Below are 18,527 nucleotides of genomic sequence, written 5' to 3' on the forward strand. Positions count from 1 at the left end.
ACACCCTTTATTATTTGCCATGTGGCTTCTCTGATTTCATATTGTATTCCACTACCTATGTCACTTTGTAATTTCCCTGGCCACCTTGCAGTTACGCATTCACCCCTCAGGACTTTAAACTGACTGCTCTTTCAAGGGTGGTTTCTTACCTTCAGGTCTTTATCAAGTATTGACGGACATGGTGCCTTTTTCTCAACCACTCTATTTAATGGTTCCCCATAGTACTTCTAATAGCATGAATATCCTGATCCTGCTTTACTGTTTTTATGGCAGCACATACTTAGGTTTTGCAGAGCTAAACTTATACTGGGAAAAAATAGATGAGAAAGACTTTATTCAAGGCTATAGCAATAGGGGAGAGAGACCAAAAATCCAGTCAGAACTCAATTTTGCTTAAAGGGCTGGAGAGATTTTAAGAGCTGGAGTAGAAAAGATCATAGGCCATTTGTGTTTGCTAATTGATCCTACCCTAAGGAAAAGTCAATTTTTAAAACATTTATGACAGGAGGTAGTTTCACAACTTTAAACAAGGTGTCCACTGAATTCAGGTGTAGTCCTTCCCTCTTATGGACTCAGAAGATAGGGCCGTCATCTTCCTTGATGACCACACTTCAAAGGGATGGTTCCCAATTCCTATGGAACAACAGTCCTTGGTTGGAAAACTGGCAAGATTGTTTTTAAAAGGTTTGCACATCAAAGGGAAAAAGAAAGAAATAGAATGAGAAATTTTCTAAAGCCAATAACTCTAAGAAAAAGGAGGAGAAGGAGCTCTGTAGTATGGCCATCTGCGTCCTGGAAGGGCCTCAGTGAAAAGGAAGTCAGGCACCTAGAGGCAGAAAGAAGGCCATCCAAAATTTAGCGAAGCTGAGGAAAAAGTTAATGCCCTCTCGGTCAGGTTTACATGTCCACCCACCCCTTGCTCCTTCTCCACAGAATATACATTCTATAGCAGCAGGGTTTTGTTTTGTTTATTTCCATTAAAAAACAAAAAATCCTAGAGAAAATTCCTTCTGTTGAGTGGGACTAAGGTAATGATATAAATTGTTCATTTTAATATGGTACAACACTTAAAGAAATAATTTGCTCTGGAAAAAATATTCAGTTGAAAGAGTAATGCTGCAAAGGATAAAGTTAGATTAATTTATAATGGTTGAACACAAATGTGTAAAGATGGGTAAACACTACTTGGTATGTTTTCTTTAAAATTGTTTTTAACCTGTTTGTGCATCTGACCTGCATTTATTTTCCATCATACTAGGAATACAAAATGAAGTTAAAAGATGTGTACATATTCTTTTGCTATAATAATGTTTTATCTATTTCTTATATGTTTTTTATCTGAACTCTGTGAATACTGATGAAAATGCTTTTATACATGCTAGAAGATTTTATTAATCTTTTAACAAAAGCTTCTTATATAAAATATCTAAACTTATATAAAATATAACATATAAAAATATCTAAACATTGATCTTTTACCTTACAGTTGGTCCCTATTTATTGGCTGTGGAGAATGTAATGATAAGAGAAAAGAAAGGTTATTGTGAAGTTGCTATGTAAATTTGACTTAAACTTGCCTTTAGAAAGACAAAATGTAAATATTAGAGAAATTATGTATTCCCTCCAAAGATTATTTTGTTAGTGAATGAAGAAAAGCTGTATCTAAATGAAATAACATACATTCAGTTAAAAAGAAACTGAATTATTATCAGGAAAAAAAATATTTTGTGGCTCAACTACTCAAAATTTTCTTTTGCAATCTCAGTATTCAGATTTGCTTAGATTTTTCTCTTGTCAGTTTGCTATTATCATAATACATAAATATTGACATACAGGATGAAAACACTCAATACTTTATTAAAGTATGTATACCCTAATTATTTTATATATGAATTGCAAACGTTTATTGAAAATGTTTATATTTTGACAAACACCAATTGTCTTATGAAAATTTGAGTTTAGATCGTATGAAAAGCACTCATGTTAACAATACTGTGCACTCAATATGATATTTTAGCAATTAAGTACTGGTAGGAATACATGTGAAATACATTTTTGAAACACATGACAATATTAAACATAAACAAAGCTTTTGGGTGGAAGTTCTTGGTATTTTACAAAAAAAGGAAAAGAAGGGCTCAAAATGTTAAATGGTTTGCTCAAGGTTACATATCTTGTTAAATGTGAAAAGGGACTAGAATAGTTTCCCAGTATGTGCTCAGGTAGTTATCACGCAAAACTCTTGATAAGTGCTAGAGTACATACCCTCAATTTTTTTCTTTTCTTTTTTTTTTAGGGCAAGAGCATGAATTTATTTACAAACCTAGCTTGTCTTAAAGGACTAATTATGCAAAAACATGGGCCATATACCCTCATTTCTTTTTTTTTTAATATAATTTTTATTTAATTCTTGTTCAAGTACAGGTTTCTGTCTTATATTCCCAACCCTGCCCACCCCCCACCCCATGCTCCCCGCCTCCCTCCCCTTTCCACCCTCCACCCCTAGTTATTGTCCATGTGTCCTTTATACTTGTTCATGTGAGTCCATTCCCTTTTCCCCTATGATTCTCTCCCCTCATTTCTTAAGATAGCATATTCCAGCACTGACTTCTGATTTGTGTTGTGCCCCATATCACTTTTAAATCCTCTTTTTGGCCCTCAAAGGAAGAGCATCCTTTGTTGGGGGAAATTTGTATTACCACTGTCATCTAATGTCATCTAATGAGACAAAGCCACCCCCATTATTCAAATCCTCTAATGCTTATATCAGAGGAGGCACATTCCAATTACCAGCAAATGGTTAACCCTACAGATTATTTTTAATTGGTCTTACTTCTTAATTGATGAGCTATAAATAAATATGCAAAAGTGCTTTTCAATGAGAACTACCTTTCTTTCTTCTTGACAATAGGATTACAACTTAATTTGACATGCTATGAAATATTCATCAGTAAAGTAGCCTGTTTGCTACTAAAATCACAAAGAAGCTAAGGTTTGAATTCTCTAGTGTAGCTACAAAAATTTCCAGTTCATTTAGCGTGTACTTAATTTTAACTCTTTCTTCATTCTCTGAAACTCTTTACAGAAAATCCTTTGTGAGTTAGGAAGAGTAGACTATTACAATCACGACAGTGATCTGAAGTTCGGCAGCCAAGAAGACCTCCTTCTGATGCTTTCTGATTCAAGGTATTCTTGAATCCACCACATTTTAAAAGAATAGGCAATTGCTTGAGAAATCAATATATTTTTTTATAAAAAGTATTTTAGAAGCAATTTCTGGTTTTTGTATTTTTGAAAAACAAAATGATATCTAATAGGTGATAAGACATATAGAAACAAATTCAATAATACAATTGGAGCTGGGTGAATTTTTATAAGATATATAAATCTTCTCTTATTTTATTAAGTCCTGCAATGATTTATTAAATTTTGCTAGATTTGAAGAACACTGCTGAATTGTAATAAAAAAGATGGATGGATTTTAATCCAGTTTTTATAATGATCCAATGGGTTGATTGCAGCATTTTGATTTAGGGAATGTGGAGGTATAATTTTTAAAAGATTTATTTTAAAATTATAATTTTTTAAAGTTATGAGCTTCTTTAGTTCATTTGATTGTCATTAGCCTCTCAGTTTTCTCATTAATATCTTTCCATCAATGATCAATTTTTAATCTAGATGAATTATAAGAAACACATTTATTAAAAAATTCACCAAAAACTTTCAAAATTGAAATCACATGGAAAGAGTGCATTCTTGCTGTAAACACAGTCATAATAAATAAAAATACTGTGATGTTTACTGTAATTAAATTTTTCAGCCATTGTTTACTAGACTATATAATATCCTCTCTATTTGGTCCCAGAGTAAAAGATTTCTTTATTTAAAATGAAAAGTAATTGTGCTTTTTATAAGGCTCTCATTTACTTTACATCATGGACACAGTGCAGTGTGCATGTGTCTGTGTGCTGTGTGTCCCTAAAAAGAAAAAAAACAGTCACATTTCTAACTCAGTTTTATGAATAGTAGAGAGCTGTGGTGCACTCCAGTGGGAGGCAGGGCACTGCTCTGCTCACACTGTTTTCCACTGATACCCAAATCATTCTTGTTCCAGACTCTAATTAGAAGAATCTTTTCTCTTGCCAAGTAGCTCGTCAATTCAACGATGTCAAATGAACTGGAACAGTCATCTTCTTTCATCTCCCTCCTTCATTCATACAACAAATATAACCTGGGAGCCCCTTACATACATGTCAAACCCTCTTGTGGGTCTCACAGCTTTTGGAAATCAAAGCAAAATATTTCTTCCACTCCTAGAGTTTGCAACATAGAGAGAGCCCAAGGACAATGAACACACAAATAAGTATATGTGTCAAGTGGTAGTAATTGCAATGACATCTACTGAAGAGGTTCAAGGAATGTGGGAGGTCATAACACATGGTGTTCAAGAAAGGTTTCTCTGATATGACATGACTTGACTGGATGCATAAGAAGTGAAGCTTTGAAGTATTTGGATATCTGGAAGGATATGCTCGGCTTATTCAAGGAGTACAAGGTTACTGTGGCCAGAATGAAAAGAAGTAGGTGACAATAATAGAAGAAAAAGAATCAGATTACACCTGTATTTATAGGCCATTATGAGAACTTTGGCTTTTCCTCTGAATGGCATGAGAGTAATATCACTGAGAGAAATGGCATTGAGCAGTAGATTGTTACGTTTGATTCATGTTTCTAAGGATCATTCTAAGTGCTATTTGGAAAGTAGACTTAAAGAGTGAAGGGTGGATAATAGAGACAAGTTAGGATCCTACTGGAATTATCCAGGTTGCTAGAAATGAAGGTAAGTAAGATATAGCTAAATCTTAAATATTTTTAAAACATTATTGATTGATTACAGATTGATTAAGAAAATTAAAAGAAGAAAGATGTTTCAATACACCTCAAAGATTACAACAGCTTTGGAACCTGAACTGGAATGGTGGAGTTGCCATGTATTGAGATGGAGGAGACTATGTGGGAAAAGCAGGTTTGAGAAAGGTATTGAGAGTTTCTCCTTGGACGTGTTAAATTTGAGATGCCTACCAGATTGCAAAATAATTTCAAATGAGCATTAATGTTAAAAGTCTGGGGTAAGGGAGAAGTCTTAGCTGAAATTGTAAATGTGTAATCACTGGAGTACAGATGATTTTTAAAAATGAGACTACATGAAATCATCCAGACAGTCATTATTGATAGAGAAAGCATGAAAACCACATCAAAGTTTTGAGCTGGGACTTCTGCCAAGATGGAGGCATAGGTGGAAACACTATGCCTTCTCCCACAACCAAGTTTGAATACAACAAAGGTTTGGAGAAAAAAAGACACAGACAAAGGACAGAAAATTGAATTATACGGAAGTCCAACTACATCTAACCATTCAACGGGGATGGTAAGAGGGGCGGAGCCAGCAACGAGCAGGGTCGGGCAGGACAGGTCCCCGAACCCAGGCGCGCAGACAGCCTGGAACCAGTTGGGGTGCAGGGCAGACTGACCAAGGTCGCACATTCCCGCACAGTGAGACAGACCACGCAGGCCCCAGGGGGCGAGGGCTGACGGCGGTGGCACACTCTCCTGCAGTGGGACGAAACACGTGGGCATGGTGACGGCAGCAGCTGCAACACCGGTGAGGGCCGTGGCGGCAGGCGGCAGACGGGACACCATAGTCCCTCTTTGACCCCGTCCCCACATACAGTGTCACAACCCAGCGACTTAGTTGCCCTGTTCTAGTGAACACTTTAGGGCTCTGATCCTGCTACAGAACAGGCACAAACAGCCCAAAAGATGGTGCAAGAAGAACTCAAAGTCCCAGAGCCAATAACTCTAAGTGACCAACAAATTGCCAGCCTCTCAGAAGCACAATTCAAGACATTATTTATCAGGATGCTCACAGAACTGGTTGATTATAGTCACAAATTAGAGGAACATATGAAAGCTAAACTAATTGAAATGAAGGGAGATGTCCAGGAAACCAATAGCGATGAAAAGGAAACTGGGACTCAAATCAATGGAATGGACCAGAAGGAAGAACAAAACATCCCACCAGAAAGGAATGAAGAAATGAGAATTCAAAAAAATGAGGAGAGGCTTAAGAACCTCCAGGGCATCTTTAAATGTTCCAACATCCGGATTAAAGGGGTCCCAGAAGGGGGAAAGAAACAGCCACGAGTGGAACACTCATTTGAACAAATAATAAAGGAGAACTTCCCCAGTCTGGCAAAGGAAATAGACTTCCAGGAAATCCAGGAAGCTCAGAGAGTGCCAAAGAAGTTGGACCCAAGAAGGAACACACCAAGGCACATCATAATTACACTAGCCAAGACTAAAATGAAGGAGAGAATCCTAGAAGCAGCAAGAGATAAGGGGACAGTCACCTACAAAGGAGTACCCATCAGACTGTCAGCTGATTTCTCAAGAGACCTTCCAGGCAAGAAGGGGCTGGAAAGAAGTATTCCAAGTCATGAAATCCAAAGACCTACAGCCAAGATTGCTTTATCCAGCAAAACTTTCATTTAGAATGGAAGGACAGATAAAGTGCTTCTCAGATAAGGTCAAGTTCAAGGAGTTCATCATCACCAAGCCCTTATTATATGAAATGCTAAAGGGACTTATATAAGAAAAAAAAGAAGATGAAAAATACGAACAGTGAAAGGACAGCAAACTCACAGTTATTAACAACCACACCTAAAACCAAAGCAAACCTAGAGGACAGCTAGATCAGGAGTGGAACCATAGAAATGAAGAACACATGGAGGGTTAGCAACAGGGGAGTGGGAGGAGGAGAAGGGGGGAGAAGGCACAGAAAATAGCATAGACAGTAGGTAGAAAATAGATAGGGGGGAGGGCAAGAATAGTGGGGGAAATATAGAATCTAAAGAACTTGAGACTCGTGGTTATAAACTAAGGGGGGAGAATGGTGGGGGAGGGAGTGTGTGGGGGGAGGGGGATGAAGGGGGGGAATAGAACAACTGTAATGGTATAATCAATAAAATATATTTTAAAAAAGTTTTGAGCGGGTGGATAGAAAGGAACAAGCCATACTTTTGTGGAGAAGATCCAAGAGAAATCAATTTCCTGGATGATATAATTGACCAAGCTATGGGCACCTCCATGTGAGTTCCTTTGAAAGCAGAGTGTGAGAAAAGCATTTAGATAAGGGCAGTTTATTTGCTTGTTGGTTGTGAGGATGTAAACTCTAGGCCACCTAAAACCATTATCTTAACATAGGAGAAATACTCTTGCTGTAGAAAAAAATATCAATAAAAAAGAAGCAAATATGGGGATCAAGACCTTAAAGTGTTCCTGTCGCTCCTGTCCCATGATCTATTAGCTGAGGATTTCAGAGCTGCCTCATCCTGATGCTTCATAATGCTGGTTGCCTGTAGTCTCTGTTCTACTCTAGTGTTCTCATAATAACTAATTTATGATGAACTTTGCTTGAGCTGTGTTTCTGTGATCACTAATTAAGAAAGTTCTGCCCCTTATGACTGCTGTCATTTTTATTTTTATTCCAATTTTGTAGCTACTCATCCTTATTTAGTACTCATGCTGTATTTCAAAAATTTGCATAAGCCACTTTATTTGCAAAATAAATTATGTTATGAATAAATTATACATAATAAACTGTTTCCTTCATGGTAATAACTTTAAATTAAGATAAAGCACCAAAAGTAAAACATGCTGCATTGGCTGTAATTTTGTATTGAATGAATAAAAAATTATTATCTCATTTATAGGTGGTGGTTTATTATAGATATTTTATAAACTTATCATTATGTAGATCATAAGGTAGGTTTCTTCTTGATTTCACACAAATGTTTTTTTTTGGTGGTGGAATAATTAAAAATAAACCGCAATGCAGTCCTACAGATTAGACCTGCATAATGTTGAAGCTTCAAATACTAGAAAACAAACATGGAATAAGCAACCTGATCCTGCACTGAGGAAAATATGTTTTCCAAAGGACAATTTATTTGTGTAGTTAAATGAGAAAATTATTTTAATGTAATGACTGTTTTTTTCTACTTAGCCAAAACAGAGTTATAAGACAACTTTAATCCTAGATTCAGATGAGTTGATTGTGCTTATTTTTCCTTTTCCTTGGGCTAATTATTTACCCCAGATGACCATTGATTAATTTAAATAATGCGCCAGCTACTGAATGGTACTGAGGCAGGGGCTCTGGAACACAGCAGATAGGAGTGCAATGTGGTATCAGACTGCCCTCACTTAGGGCAAGCTCCTTACCCTCCTACATTTACCTTGTAGAAATGTGTGTGTAGTTAACAAGTTAACAAGTGAATTGTAGTGTCTGGAATATAGTAAGTGGACAATAATTGTTTGCTCTTTTGTCCTAATAATGATGATTAATTATAATGGTAATCAAGAACATTTTAATTATCCTATATCACACTGGCCTCTGGATGTTTATTCACTAGACGGCAAGGATCCACTATTTCCTAAATCCCATGTATTTTTTCTCTCTTGATTTACTCCTTTATCATCATATCCTCTAGTAAATTATTCAGAAACAATGTATGTGGTAAATATTGTCAAGAGTTGGATTGTCTAAAATGAGTTTAATCTAGTGTCTCATTTGAGTGGTTGTTTGCCGGTTTTGAATCCCTCTATCTGTATGTTTTTCTGATCTGTTGAAATCCCTGTACCTGGGTTCCACTTTGTCAACTGAGATCGTTCACTGAGATTGTTCCCTCAGGTTCCAACTTATCTCCCTTGTTACTAACTGTTCTGCTGAGAATACAGCAGGTCCATGTTCAGACTTCAGTTGTCACACTGTTCAGAACCTAAACTGGAGAAGAAAAGCATGGGGGCTATGAAGTGACCCCACTGTCCAGCTCCTATGCCCCACTGACACATAGCACAGGCACAGGGGTTCAAATGAACTGTCTTATGTCTTTTTGCTACAGGATGAACACCTCCCAGACCTGTACCTGAGAGTTTCTGATGAGTGCTTTACAATTCTCTTACTCTATTTCTTTCAATATTAATACACGTCCAAGATGTGCCTTGGCTCCTAGTCTACCATTCTGGAAGATCAAAATGTGTTATNGGGGCTATGAAATGACCCCACTGTCCAGCTCCTATGCCCCACTGACACATAGCACAGGCACAGGGGTTCAAATGAACTGTCTTATGTCTTTTTGCTACAGGATGAACACCTCCCAGACCTGTACCTGAGAGTTTCTGATGAGTGCTTTACAATTCTCTTACTCTATTTCTTTCAATATTAATACACGTCCAAGATGTGCTTTGGCTCCTAGTCTACCATTCTGGAAGAGCAAAATGTGTTATTTTGTAGAATTTACAGACTGAAGAAAAGACTTGTTCTAAGTATAGCACAGATGTTATAACCCTTTCTATTTCTGTTTAGGATACTCCTTTACAACACACTCCTTATTATAAATAGAATCCAGACTCTTCTAGATGTGAATGTCATGAAATGCTACTACAGGTTGGGATTCATTTACTGGAAAAGTGCCTCAGTCTCCCACTCAGGGAGAAAACATTTCCATTGCTCTTGTGTAGTACATATATTAAATCTTTCTCTGACATTGCCCTCAATATGGGTAGAATCTAGGGATGGTCGGGGTACTTTAAAAGTAATTTAAAAAGAAGGAAGAGTTCTTCAGCCTTTCTAAAATGTCTTTGACATTCATTAATCACCTACTATAGAACAGTTTGTAAAATTGCATACAGAAATATATTAGAACTATTGGTATGCTGTTGGAAAAAGTATCAACAGTTCTGAAACTTTAAAGACTACTTTTGTTCAAATTCCTTGGAAGGGAGAAGATACCTGATTGGTTAAATTTGACTATAGTTCAAAATATGTGGAATAATATCACTGAGAAGAAATGTTGGAATAATGACTGGGAACATGTTTTTGTTTTGTATTGTTTTCATGAGATATAATTTACATGTTACACTGTATAAATTTAAGGTTTATAATATGTTGATTTAATAAATTTATATATTACAATGTGATTGTCAAGGTAGCTTTAGCTAACAGCTTTATCATATCACACAATTATCATTTCCTTTTTGTGGTAAGAATATTTAAGATCTAGCCTGTGGGGGAGCTTTGCCCTCAGAGCCCCCCTGTGTACCACAGATGAAAATAAGTCAATCAAGACGTGATCTTCTTAGGGAGGAAAGGTGGCCGAACTCTCAAAGGAAAAGGGCCAGAAGTGTGTTTCTCAATGGGCTTTTACTGAGTTTATTTGCATAGGAATACAGGGTGTATATGTAAAGCCCATCAATTATTGTCAGGCACTAAGGATCAAACAATAGATAACATTCAAAGAACTATGATGGCTTATTTTGAGTCAGGGTTAAATAGCTAAAGGGCCATAAAACTGTGGAGGGTCCAAGCATAAAACTCATTTCACTTGGACCCTTATCATTTAAATTGAGAGTATTAGCAAAATAGGCTTCCCAGGATTTTATGCATTCTTTCTTAGGCCTGATCCCCGGGGAACCTGCCCTTTCCAGCACAGGGCTGCACTGCCCTCTGTCATTGTTTCAGGCTTAAATCAGGCAGGGGAAGTAAGGCAGCCAAGAGATTAGGAGACTTCTTGCAGACAGACTGAGGACTCGGGCTATGTCAAAGCTGAGGGGCAAGAGTCCATCACCCCCTTTTTCTATAACCTTCCAAGTCCTTCCCTGATGGCCCCTTCGGACCATGGCTGTCTTAAGTCATCCCTCCCTTGAGGAGTCTTACCTGATATTGGCTAACTGGTCATCCACTCAGGGCAAAGCAGGGTGAAGTAAAAAGGGGCAGAGCGGCACCCCTACCAGGAAGGTAAGCTTTATCTCCTCAGTGGCTTAGGGTCCCAAGGTCTCTCACTCAGATGTAGCATGGAGCGGGGGGTTACAGCTTCTGAAACCAGGCAAGGCAGTCCCCAACACTAGTTTCTTAGCAATTTTGAAGTATATAATACAGTATTGTTTATTATAATCATTATGCTGTGCATTAGATCTCTAGAACCTATTCTTTTTTTTCTATTTTCAAGTTTATTCCTTTAATATCATCCCAATCTCCCCACCCTCCCAGGCCCTGGTAAACACCATTCTTATGTTTGTTTCTTCAAGTTTGGTATTTTTATATCTCACATATAAGCAACATTATTCAATATTTGCCTTTCTATGTTTGACTTATTTCACTTAGCATAATGACCTCTAGTTTCACTAATGTTGTTGCAAGGAGAAGGATTTGCTTCGATGTTCATATTATATATATATATATATATATATATAGTAGGTCAAATACATGATATATATATATATATATATATATATATATATGATGGTAAACTTGTCCTTCAAAAATTTGGAGTGTATTATAAGTTTGACTTATCTAATGTGTGTGACACAGTAATTAAATTGAAAAATGAAAATCATTATCCAAAAGTTGTTTCCAAAAGTTAATTCAAACTTTTATACTAAGATTACATGAACTAAAATATAAATCAGCAACGAGAAAGTTTTATTAAGCCAACATTAGTATAATTAAATGTAAGAATAAAGACAATGTGCCCTGGCTGGTGTAGCTCAGTGGATTGAGCACGGGCCTGTGAAGCAAAGGGTCGCTGGTTCGATTCCCAGTCAGGGCACATGCCTGGGTTGCAGGCCAGGTCCCCACTGGGGGACACATGAGAGGCAACCACACATTGATGTTTCTCTCCCATTCTTTCTCCTTCCCTTCCCCCCTCTCTAAAAAGTAAATAAATAAAATATTTTTAAAAAAGAATAAAGACAATGTAAAATGGATCTCGCACCATGTATCATGATGAATATTGAATGAATAAATAATTCATATACTAAAATGATTAATCAAAAATGCATTTTATTTGTTTTTTTTAAGAATTTATTTATTTATTTTTAGAGAGAGGAAGGGAGGGAAACATCAATGTGTGGTTGCCTCTCACATGCCCCCTACTGGGAGCCTGGCTCAGCAACCCAGGCATGTGCCCTGACTGGGAATCCAACTGGAACCCTTTCATTCTCAGGCTGGCACTTAGTCCACTGAGCCACACCAGCCAGGGACAAAAAGTATTTTATAGCAGCAGAAGATACATATAATAGGTCAAAAGATAGTTATACATTATGATATTCCAGTAGAAATACTATAAAATATAATGAAAACAAATATTAAAAACAAGAAAATATGCTACAAACATAACAGAGTATAGGTATTCTCCAAATGTAGAAAAAGGATCCAAATATATGTATAATGGATAAGTTACATTTGAAAAGTAGAAACAGAAGTGTTCACTTGGGAGGTACTTATTATCATTAGATATGTATATACCTGACTCTACAAATATTTTGTAAGCTTTCTTCATCAGAACTTATATTATATTGCTATTTTACCCCCTTAGGTTTTTGAAGTTTCTATTTTTTACATTTTTTATTTCATTTGAAATTTATTTTGATCTTTGACACAATTTTTTAAATCCTTATCTGAGGATGTTTTTATTTAATTTTAATTTTTTTACTTCTATTGTTTATGCTGTTAACAGTTGTTCCTACTTTCTCTCTCTTTCCCCACCTCCACCCTGCTGCACTCTCTCCCCTACCCAAACCAATCCCCATATTGTCATCTGTGTGCATGGGTTGTGCACGAATCCCTTCACATCTTTCATCCCCCCAACCACCCCCCCCCGTCTCCTTTCCAGCAGCTGTCAGTCTGTTTTATGTATCTACGCTTCTGTTACTATTTTGTTCATTAGTTTATTGTATTCATTAGATTCCACATATAAGTGAGATCATGTGGTTTTTTTCTTCCACTGACTGGCTTAACTCACTTAGCATAATTTCCTCCAGGTCCATCCATGCTGTTGCAAAATGTAAGAGTTTCTTTTTTTTATTTCTGCATAACATTCCATTTTGTAAATGTACCACAGCTATTTTATCCACTCATCTACTGAGGGGCATTTAGGCTGTTTCCAAATCTTGATTATTGTGAATAGTGCTGCTATAAACATAAAGGTGCATATATTTTGGTACTGTTGTTTTGGGATCCTTGGGTTATACTCCCAGAAGTGGAATCACTGAGTGAAAATAGAGTTCCATTTATAATTTTGTAAGGATACTCCATATGGTTTTCCACAGTGGCTGCACGAGTCTGCATTCCAACCAACAGTGAACTAGGGTTCCCTTTTCTCCACATCATCGTCAACACTTGTTGTTTGCTAATTTATTGAGAGTAGCCATTCTGACAGGTGTAAGGTTTGGCAGAATTAACATAATTGGCCATTAACATAAAATGGCCATTCCCCCCAAAGAAATCTATTCATTTAATGAAGTTCTTATTAAAACACCAATGGCATACTTCACAGAACTTGAAAAAATATTCCAAAACAGAACATGGAACCAAAAAGACCCCGAATAGCCTCAGCAATCTTGCAAAAGAAAAACAAAGCTAGAGGTATCACAACTCTTGATATCAAACTATAATATAAGGCTACTGTAATAAAATCAGGCTGGTACTGGTACAAGAACAGACATGGAGATCAATGCAACAGAACAGAGAGCCCAGAAGCAAACCCACACCTGTATGACCAATTGATACTTGACTAAGGTGGCCAAAGCATACAATGGAGCAAAGACGATCTCTCCAATAAATAGTGCTGGGACATGCAAAAAAAAAAAAATGAAACTAGATCACCAACTTACACAAAAATAAACTCAAAATGAATAAAAGACTTAAATGTAAGTCATGAAACCATAATAATTATGGAAGAAAACATAAGTAATAAAATCTCAGATATTCAGTATAGAAATATTTTTGCCAATATGTCTCCCAAGGCACTGGAAACAAAGCAGAAAATAAACAAATAGGACTGTATACTATTAAAAAGCTTCTGCACAGCTAAAGAAACCATCAACAAGACAAATAGGGAACTGACTATATGGGAGGACATTTTTGTCAATGATACAACTGACAAGGGGTTAATTTCCAAAATATACAAAGACAAACAACCCAATTAAGAAATGGGCAAAAGACCGGAATAGACACTTCTCCAAAGAAGACATACAGAGGGCCCATAGACATATGGCAAAATGCTCAACATCACTGATCATCAGAGAAATGAAAACTATCCCCCTTAAACTAGTAGAATGTTGTGTCACACTAGGTGTCACATTGTTAAATTGATCCCCCAAATGACAAGTTCCAATTATAATGTACAATCATATTCTTATTAATCATTCAAAACATTAAAATAAATTTGAATATATCACTGTTTACAATTGGGTAATTTTAACCCAATCAAAAGTTACTCTGATAAATTTAAGTAAATAAAGGACTGTTGTTTGCATAGTCAAAGAAACATATGTATATTCAAAGGAAGAGTTGCTGACACAGGTTCAGCAAAAACAGGGAGTGATACAACTCTGGGGACTTAGAAGCATGGACTAAAGCAGAGTCTTACCAGAGTGTACATCCATCAGGATGAGTCAAAGGAAGCCATTTTTAGTCCTCGGGTCAATGTTTAATGTTTAGGAAAGAGCCAGTGATAAGTTGTCCACTCAAACCATGTGGACTTAGAGTTGGAGGAGATTGATTCTCTGCAAAACATCTATTCCTAGAACAATGAGGATACCAGACAGCTCAAAGCGGTAAAGGCCAAGTACAGATACCATTACTGACCACGAAAATAATATATATAATTTAGTGTCATGATATCAGACAATAGTTATAGTTGTATGTTGATAGTAAATTACCTCAGTGTTTTAGAACAAATTTGTTGCATGTGATACGGGATATAAAATCACTCATAGATTTCATCAATAAAATGCTACTTGGGAAATGTACTCCAAGGAATTTATTTCCCTATTCATCTGTCCCTTATTTTATTGAAACATTCCTGGTAGTGATATTTATCATTTTGAATATTTTTGAAAGCACTCACATGGCTAATAATAAGACATGGTTAAGTAAATGGTGTATATTGTTCCCTGGCTGGTGTGGCTCAGTGGATTGAGTGCCGGCCTGCACACCAAACAGTCACAGTTGGATTTCCAGTCAGGGCACATGCCTGGGTTGTGGGCTGGGTCCCCAGTAGGGGGCATGCAAGAGGCAACCACATATGGACGTTTCTCTCTCTCTCTTTCTTCTTCCCTTCCCCTTGCTCTAAAAATAAAGAAATATTTTAAAAAATAAATTGTATATATTCTGTAAAATATTAAATAACTATTTGAATAATGAAAGCCCCTCAGAGAAGTTACTATAATTTTATTTTTTCTTTTCTTCTCTTCAACAATTATCTGTTTGTTTGTTTTTTTTTTATTATGTGGGTGATATTACAGAAGGTAGTCCTGTTTCCAGCATAGCCTGGTAAGCTTCTCACCGATCCAAGCTTCTATAGATAACAGCCACAAACACAACAAAAACAATCACAAAAAACAACTGCTTGAGGGCATTAGAGAATAATCAAAGAAAAGTAGATACTGAAAAGAATCTATTCTTGAGTGAAGGAAACGACAGGAATTAAATATCTTATTTTTATGACTTTTATCCTGAAGGCAGTTTCTAGTCTCTGCCATGTGAGATATCTAAAGCTCCAGTGAGAATCCTGTGGTCTCATTGGCTCTCGGGGCTGGAGGACGGGATTTGGAGAAACACTGCTACCAGAGTGTAAGGGAGAATACGCAGACGGGGAAGCCAGAGAGTAGGAGCACCAAAACCTGCATATAAACTCTGCCATCCTACCTGGCTGGTACCTGACCATGTGGATCAGTCTCCAAGTGCTACTACACAAATAACAACACAAATGTAAAACAACACAAACTTATTAACTTACAGTTATGGCAGCCATAGTTTGAAAGTGTCCTCAGGGCTCAAATCAAGGCATTGGCAAGATTCTTGAGGATAATCTACTTGTATATCTTTTTTAGCTCCTAGATTGTTAACATTTCTTGACCGTTGGGCCTCTTTCTCCACCGTCTGCAAAGCCAAAGTTACCGCACCCCTTTGACCATTTTTCCAATCACACCTCCTTCTGACTCTGACTTCAGCTGGCAAAGGTTCTCTGCTTTTGAGGCCTCATGTGATTAGATTGGGCTCACCTGGATATGCAGGATACTACTCCCATCCCAAGATACTTAGTTCAATCACATATTTAAATCTCTCTCTCTCTCTTTTAATGTAAGATATCATGTCCACAGGTTCCAGGGCTTTGGACGTGAATATCAATGGGAGGTCATTATTCTGCCTATCACACCACACATGTGAGGTACAGGAACAGGCACCTACCTAAGACCAAAACAAAGACTAAAATAGCACTGGAATCTGAGGTTCTGCCTACCACAGGGGAGAGTGCATTTTATAGGCTGAGTTAGACCAAATGAACTGCCCACTTCAAAGAAAACACACACAAAATATTCTTCAATGGTAAGCCAGTAAGGTGATCAGCTTTTAGTATAATCCTGCTGGTCACTTGTAACTACAGCTCTTGCTGAATGCCATCACCAAAAAACCATAACAGAGGCTATAGGTGCAGCAGGTTTGAGGGAAAGGGGTGTAATCAACAGAGAGAAAACCAAATTTAGGAAATTCCTCAGAACCTGGCTACCAGAGGGCCTAGCTGCAACATTGTATTCCCAGTTCTACTTGTCAAGGACATTGAGTGAATTGAACTTTAATACCAAACAAGCCTCATTGCCATTCTCTCAGATTATGAGACGGTCATGGTGGAAACCCACTAGGGAAAAGGGATTAAGCAAAGGGGAAAAAACCAAAACTCATAGATACAGACAACAGTATGATGATTACCAAAGAGAGAGGTGGGTCGGGGGAGGAGGGAGACAGTAAAGGAAGTGGGTAGATGGTGGTGGAATGATACTCGACTTGGGATGGTGAACATACAATACAAAATGCAGATGATGCGTTATGGAACTGCACGTCTGAAAGCTATATAATTAATTGTATTGACCAATGTCTCCCCGATAAATTCAATAAAAAGGAAAAAGAAATCAAGGAAATCAATGAAATAGTGATCTACACAATTGGTGAGAGCGTCCAAAGAAGCTGTCAATATGTCAATATAACCTACTTTCTCTTAATTGGAGTTATGCATAGCAACCCCTGTGGAAATTTTCTCAAAACACACTGAACCACACACAGGCTTCTCTGGGATTTCTGATTCTGATTGAGGACATACTAGTTGTGTTTAGTGAATTTTTAGAAAAAATCTCGACATGATTATGAAATACAACATATCTGAAAACTGCTGCTACAGATTATAATTTGCAAACATAAGCAGATATGAAAAGTAGCAGACTCACAAAGAAAAATGGAGATTAAAAACACAGCAAAAAATCTAAACTTAGCCAGTATAGAGGTTGTGTTTCCAAAGGAAGGAGTTGATGCATAATGCAAAAGTGACTTTAATACGCATTCTGGGTGTTTTAAGATGCCATTAACTTAATCCACAATAAATTATAGTAAAAAACTAAACTCTAGGAGTATTTTTTGAAAAAATAGTGTGAAAGAAATTCTGGTACTGTAGTTGAAAACTAGTGTGAAGCAAAGAGATTGAAAGAGATAGAAAAAATTAATAGAAAAAAATGGCCAATTCAGAAAAAAATTGTCAGGCAGCTCTATGGAATTGGAAATGTTGAAGGGTGAAGGCCAAGTGGAAAATAAATGATCAGTGAAGGCAATTCTGCAATAGTCCAAGAACAGATGGCATCTTTAATCACATGAAAACAATAGGGAGGCGATGCTTACATAAATGAGAGATCAATGTGAGAGGAAGTCATGGTTAACTTGGCTGTGGAAAGTGAGGGAAGAGGGGAAGCAAGCACTTAGGACCATGTACTGAAATATAAAGGCAAGGAAGAATAACATGTTCCAGAAGATGAAATCATGGTTTATTTTGGGTACACTGAGTTTGTGATCCCAATTAGACATTGAAGTGGCAATGCCCTGTAGACTGTTTCGATGTCAGTGGCCATGCCTGGCCTGTGGATTTAAATTTGGGAACGATCACTGCGTAAAGTCATCGAATAGACACCTGTTCCTACAAACACTTTGCCAGTGCTTAACACATTCTTTTTTTCCTCCTATGGTTGGGAAAGTTTCCTTAGCTAATACGTGTATACATATGTATATTTTCAATGAAGTTAAGATGCCAAATTTCAGAATTCTACTACTGGGTTCTAGTACCTTGCCTCACTACACATACTGGACTGTCAGTACATGTTTGTTTTGAAGAAAATGAATTAATTTCATTTTGCAGAGAAGTCATTTTTAGGCCAAATTATGAGACTTTAACAAAAATAACTCCCTATAAATTATTTTTCTGACATTTATCTGAACACTCAAGTAGATTTTATTTTATTATAGTAAAATAAACAGACACTGGGGAATTTTACTCTTACACTCTATCTATGCTTGAAAGTCACAGGAAGGTAGTAGTAACATTACAGTTAGGAAGCTTTCTGATTTATGCTCAGTAAAATCT

This window comes from Sturnira hondurensis, unplaced genomic scaffold (assembly GCF_014824575.4).
Source record: "Sturnira hondurensis isolate 20B ecotype Veracruz unplaced genomic scaffold, ASM1482457v3 Scaffold0005329, whole genome shotgun sequence".
Classification (NCBI taxonomy): domain Eukaryota; kingdom Metazoa; phylum Chordata; class Mammalia; order Chiroptera; family Phyllostomidae; genus Sturnira; species Sturnira hondurensis.